This window comes from Crocuta crocuta, unplaced genomic scaffold (assembly GCF_008692635.1).
Source record: "Crocuta crocuta isolate KB4526 unplaced genomic scaffold, BGI_CrCroc_1.0 scaffold645, whole genome shotgun sequence".
Lineage (NCBI taxonomy): Eukaryota > Metazoa > Chordata > Mammalia > Carnivora > Hyaenidae > Crocuta > Crocuta crocuta.
Window position 1 is genome coordinate 2092039 of NW_027530190.1, and position 6738 is coordinate 2098776.

Genomic DNA, 6738 nt, shown 5'->3' on the forward strand with positions numbered 1-6738 from the left:
GAAGAAAGTGGGGCGCCTGGGTGGCTCAGTCAGTTGGGCATCCAGCTTGGGCTCAGGTCATGGTCTTGCAGTTTGTGAGTTTGAACCCTGTGTAAGGCTCTGTGCTGACTCAGAACCTGGAGCCTGTTTCAGATTAGGCATCTCCTTTCTCTGCCCCTCGTCAACTTGTACTCTGTCTCGGTCTCTCTCTCAAAAGTAAATAAACATTCAAAAACAATTTTTTTAAAAAAAGAAGAAAGTAAAGTAAAGAAACTAAAGAGTGGTTAGGTCACTTGTGCAAACTATATACAGCTATCAGGTGCTTGAGCCAGCTTTCAACCAAGGCAGTTTACATCTGGGGATACACTGTTAGCCCCATAAGATACTCCATTCCATGCACTGTAGGATTAGTCAGTTGGAGTCCAGAGATCAGGCTACAGGAGAAAAGAGTCAAGAGCCAGGCACGAAGGCAGGCAGCTGGGGTAGCACACTAAGACTCATGGTAGACTGCAAATTAAATGAATAACTGGAAAGTTAATCTGGTAAACTGAGGCAGCAGTCAGCATGTAAGAAGAAGAGGCTCCAATAAAGAAGTCACACAGCACTCATATATAGCACACCATATACAACCTGTGTGTGGTAAGTCTTATGTCAGGCCCAGGACAATAAAGAATAAGCCAGTGATCTATTTCCAGGCGAGGAGAAGACTTTGACCAAAAAAAAAAAGAAGAAGAAGAAGAAGAAGAAGAAGAAGAAGAAAAGAAAAGAGAGAGAGAGAGAGAGAAAGAAAGAAAGAAAGAAAGAAAGAAAGAAAGAAAGAAAAGAAAAGAAAAGAAAAGAAAAGAAAAGAAAAGAAAAGAAAAGAAAAGAAAAGAAAGGCTGATCCTGCAATGAGGATCCTGGGAAGATGAGCTAATCAGGTACTTCTACCCCTCAGCTTACATCTGAGAAATTCCAGGTGACTTAAGAAAACCCTCTGCTAGTTGGAAATCCTGATAAAGACCTAGCTATCCTCCATGAACTCTACTGCAGATATAACTTATTCAATAAGGGCTAATAGTAAACAGCTTTCCCATTCATTCAAGATAAATGGTTCCTTTGTTAAAGCTAAATTAGAGGAAAGTCTCCAAGAATCTTTCAGGAGTCCTATCTCAAACTTACAGGATTGGAATATCAGGTAAGAGGGCACAGGAAATTGTAATTTTTTAAGCATCCTGGGTAATTCTGGTAATGTGTGTGACTCATCTGCAAGAATACATGCAAAAGAATGCTAACGGGAGTCTAATGGTAGGAACATTCCCCAAGAGTTGCATGCTCTTGCCAGCTGTAACAGGGGTCAGTGCCTCTGTCCTGCTCAAAGCACTAGCATGAGGTCCTCACCTCATTTAATCTATCAGGTACTTTAGGGATCTATTGGCCCCAAGCAGGAATAGCCCTGAACTCAGAAGGTAGAGCCATCCTGTTCAGACACTTCTGCTTCAGTTGGTAACGGAGGAAGATCTTAAGCCAGAGCCTTCACACAAGAGGATTTGAGAATGACAAGGTCAACTGTGGGTAAATAGGAAACAGATTAGTAGGTGTTTAAAAAATGGAAGCAACACTGCAGTATTGCACAGAGGTATGTCTGGGTAGTGACTAAGAATAGCTTTTCCCTAAAGTTATGACAGTTATTCAGCAGAAATGATCTGGCCAATGGCTTGGTTCTGCTCCTATCACCTTGGTCTTGTCTAAAGGTAACTTCCTTTGTCCTCCTCTGTGTGTACAGCTCATTTGACTTTTGATTTTTTTTAATGTCTATTTATTTTTGAGAGGCAGGGAGGGACAGAGAGAGGAGGACAGAGGATCTGAAGTGAGCTCTGTGCTAACAGCAGCAAGTCCAACATGAGGCCCGAAATCACTTACCACGAGATCATGACGTGACCACTCAACCAACTGAGTCACCCAGGTCCCCCATGGAGAGCTCATTTTAAACCTTGGGACTGCTTTCTCTAAATAATAGTTAATTTTTCCCACTGTTGCCTTTTGTCCTATACTGTTTATGAGCAATTTCATATTTATGGGGCAACTTTAGGTCCCTAACATTACTTGAGTAGCAAAAAGTTCTCTAATGATTTATTGTAAGAATCCAAAGTTTCTTTCTCTTATTTTCCGTACATAAGAGCTTTCTTACACAGCCAACAGCAAGAGGCTATTTCCACCCCCATTTATGGCAGCTTCAGAGGAGGTTTACTTGAATTGCACCCTCAGGGAATGAAATTAGATGAAGGATAAATTTGGTGATAATGAGGTTATGTCTTTGAAACCTGAGTGTCACATAATCCAGTCCAGTTTTTTCTTCCATGTGAATAGCTGATGTTTACATAATCAATTCAACTGGCTATGTATTGAGCCAAAACAAACAGGAAGAGGACTACACAGTTGGTCAACCTTCTCATCATCTGCTTTTTTTTCCCAGTTATTTAAACACATTCTAAATTGATAAACACTAGAATTAATAATAAAAAGAAGTTGGACTCTCTTTAGGGGGTCACTAAAATGCAATACCTTTTCTGAGGAATTTTTTAATGGATCCATGTCAAGAAGTTGGGGGCAAGTTAGAAAGAATAAGCTAGCCTCTCAAAATCTTTTAGTCAAGTAATGCAATGATTATATCACAAGCAGAAGAAATGCCAGCCAATTTTTCCTTGGTGCCTAGCATATTTTCTTGGAATTTAAAAAGAAGATCAATGTTGATGATTTGCCACAGGTTTAAGCCCAGAACATGCCACCATTCACAGAACTCTATTTTAGAGTGGCAAGTGTCCAAAAGACAAACTGATAAAGACAGCTTAATGGGGGATGGGGGGATAAGTAAAAGCATAGCAAACCACACCAAGTGTTTTTGCAACCCAACACTTCCTCTAGCCATGTGACAACGTTCTTCTCAAAACACTGCCCTTGTATAAATGGCTGACACACCCTCAAGTTCCATCCATGTTGCTACATGTGAAAGACTCTTGAATGCCAAGAACAAACAGGGTTGATGGGAGTGGGGGGGAGGGGAAGGGGGTGATGGGCATGGAGGAGGGCACTAGTGGGGATGAGCACTGAGTGTTATATAGAAACCAACTTGACAATGAACTATTTTTTAAAAAAAAGGCTGACACAATATACAACCTCAACCCAGCCACTTTACCCTTCCCTTGCACAACCACATTGACTTTGAGCCAAAGTCCCAAAGTACAGGTAGAAGTTACCATTCCAGGCAGCTGGAATAGTGAGAGAAATGGAATACCCATTTTTTTTTCCAAGTCAAGCCAGACCTTGTAAGAAGCAAAACAAGAATTTGGATTGGTTGGATAATTTAAACAGCCATGACAATGATTTTATGTAGCATAATTAGTTCACAGGAGCTAAAAGCCAATGAAAAGAAATATACAACTCTCTGAATTTATTTGTTGTAATAGACAAGTCCAAACAATCCATAAGGAGCTAATGTCACATAATTGAAAAATAAAACATGTAAACAAGTTGGCTCTTTCTTGGAGCCTGACTTCTTGCCCATGCTCTCCATACTGGAGAGAAAAAAATTCAGGATTTAAAGTCAGACCGATGATTTAGCACCCATTTTATTTTACCTTTCTCAGATTTTCTCAGTATCATTATCTATAAGATAAGAATGATAATTATATCTACCTCATAAGAATACTGTGAGGATTAAATAATAAAAATAGTAATAATAATAATAGTAGTAATAATATTTTACTACATAAATGTTCACTGGCATTAGGAATTCTTGCAACACAGGGCTCTTCTAGCTTATCTTCTTTTTAGTCTCTCTCAGGATGAAGGAGATATGGCAATGAGAGAATGGGATGTCCTGTAGACCAGAAAAAAATGTCACTCTCTTGTGCAAGATCTACAGGTTTTTATACCCTACAATCTTTTAATTTTTTATTTTATTTTATTTTTTTATGTTTATTTTTTATTATTGAGACAGAGAGAAACAGAGCATGAGTGGGGGAGGGGCACAGAGGGAGGGAGATACAGAATCTGAAGCAGTGACAGAATCTGAGCTGTCACCAGAGACCTGATGTGGGGCTCTGACACACGAACCGCGAGATCATGACCTGAGCTGAAGTCAGAGGCTTAACCGATTGAGCCACCCAGGCACCCCACCTACAATCTTTTTAAGTTTCATCAGTCACCTAGTGAGTATATCCAAGGTGCCCCAACTGCCTCCCTTGGTTATATATGTGAATTAAACCACTAAATCTAATGCCCCCTCCCCTCTCGATACAAAAACCTTTGGGAACTCATTGGACGTAGAAGGTAGATCAGTGTGACTACATTATTAGTCACAGAACAAACAGTCCAAGTAAGTAATTTTGCTTTCTCCCGCAGATTAAATACATTCCCACCTGCAGAGACTAATGGGCTCCAGGGATCTTTATATATTTAACAATGAGATAACTAAGTGGCAAAGTCAACAATAATCCGAAAGCAGGTGCAAGGAACCAAGCAACTTTTTTACGAATATTGTTTTTCTTTAAAGGAAATAAGACACACCTTTAATACAATAGCTCTGTAACCTAAAACAAGAAGAGAGGTGCAGAGAGAAAGATTGCTGACCAGGACTAGGTTCCATTAGAGCAATCAGCTTAAATTCTAGTCTTGGTAGGAAATGAAGTTAAGATAAATTTCTTTGAGCGTGGCCACTTCTCTGAGCTTTGGATCCAAACTGGAACAATTTCTTCTCTTGATCTACCAAATCTAACCACTTACCCCATTGATTATTATTTAGGGATATCTTTATATTTTCTTCTTCTTTTTCACCTCCACTTGTCTCTGCTAGCTTACTATCTCCTGCCTAGATACTGAAATGCCTCATAACTAGCCATCCAGATTCTCCAAACCAAACTGCTCAAGTAACAGTCTCCAAAAGTCTCTACAGAGTCATGCTTTACTTCAAAATGCAAAGTGTGTTCACTGTAGTCTACAAGTTTGACCTTTTCTACCTGATTTTCAAAGTCCTTCATAATATGACTCCACCCTACCAGCCTATCCTTATTTTCCAGTCAGACTGGCTTCCTCACCAGGCTCTCATGAATACACAAGACACACACCCACACTGCTCCACTGCCCCTTGCACTGCTCCACACAGGCTTCTTGCTCTTGTGTGGAATGCCCTCCTTCTCCAGCTCCATAACCAAACCCTGTTCGTTCTTCAGGACCTAGATTTAGTCTCATCTTCTCCATGAAGTTTTCTCTCACTCCCACAGCTCTCAATAAAGATTTTATCTATACCACAGAATCCATCACCTCACAAAACATCTGTTTATCACTCATTTCATGTGAACTAGGCTCATCTCCATAACTAGATAATAAATTAGGTCACAAAATACTGATTTTTGTGACAAATATGATCCTAAACACATTATGTTTGATCTCTCACTTTTGTTTTCTGTCATTTGAATATAGGCACCCCCTTAACTGCCTATGGAATTCCTTCAAGGAAATCAATCTTCTGCCATCATTCCTTAAATCATAAGTTAAGAGTAACAATATTATCACTTGTGGGATGAGCACTGGGTGTTGTATGGAAACCAACTTGACAATAAACTATTAAAAAAATTTTTAATAATAAAATTTAAAAAAAGTAACAATATTAGAATATACATCACTAAAACCTCTAAATCTTGAGTGTAGGAGAAAAGGCATTAGGTGGATTAGAAAAATCACTGAACAATGATTTAGGAGATCTGGCTTCTAAGTACCACCCTGCTATTAACTAGCCCTGTGATCCTGGTTAAGCCATGCAGTGTCTCAGCAAACTGAAGGGCTGGAGTGACCGACCTCTATGGTATCTTCCAGCTCTTTCTTTCTGACAACAAATAAATCAGAGCCTACTTTGGTCATGTCTGAAAAGCAGAAGTGAAAAGGTTTCTCTCCAGGAAATAGAAAAGCTTCTGTGCCTTCTCTTTTATAATAATAATATTAATATTTAGGGAAAAGTATGTATCAAATTGTGCCCATTTTATTAGATAGTATGTTATAGTAATCTAGGTCAAATAAAAAGCAGGAAACTGGTTAGTTTTCACTTTTTGAAAGTCACCATATGTATTTTGAAACAACTCAGTTGTGACCTATCTTGCATTTGGGTATCATGAAGCTACAACATGAAACTACATGACAATTTAAAAGAGGCCCAACTCAAATTTTGATGAGAAAGAGTCTAAAGATACATACTTAATGCCATAGGATAGACCTAAGAGAATTGTATGCAAAATTCTGGAAAGCAATTATCTTTCCTACATTCTAGCCAAATGCATATTTTAAATAACAAGAAATACTGACAAAATTTGCTGTAAATCTCTGATATCCTCTTTTTCTTTTTTTTATTTTCTATTGGTCTTGAGGATGACAGAAATTCTTTAGACAAAAAAAGAAAACAAGTTATAATAAGCCACTTGTGGAAGATAATTTATAAAACAATACATGGAAGTGGAAGAGTTTTCCAAAGGCAGAGGAGTAGTCAAGAAGAAAATGATGTTAATAGGGGGTCTTCCAAGGATGCCAGTCAAATAAGAATGGTAAATGTGTCACAAAATCAGCCACATTGTGATTCTGCTTTGGAGATCTCATTTATTCATCAAGTGCTTAGGCAATGTGCTGGACAGTTGGATTAAAATAAAGGGAAAGACACAGTGTCTGTCCCACAAGAACTCACTATCAATCAGAAAGACAGCCAGTGTCTAAGTTAGCAGTGCCCCTGAGCGA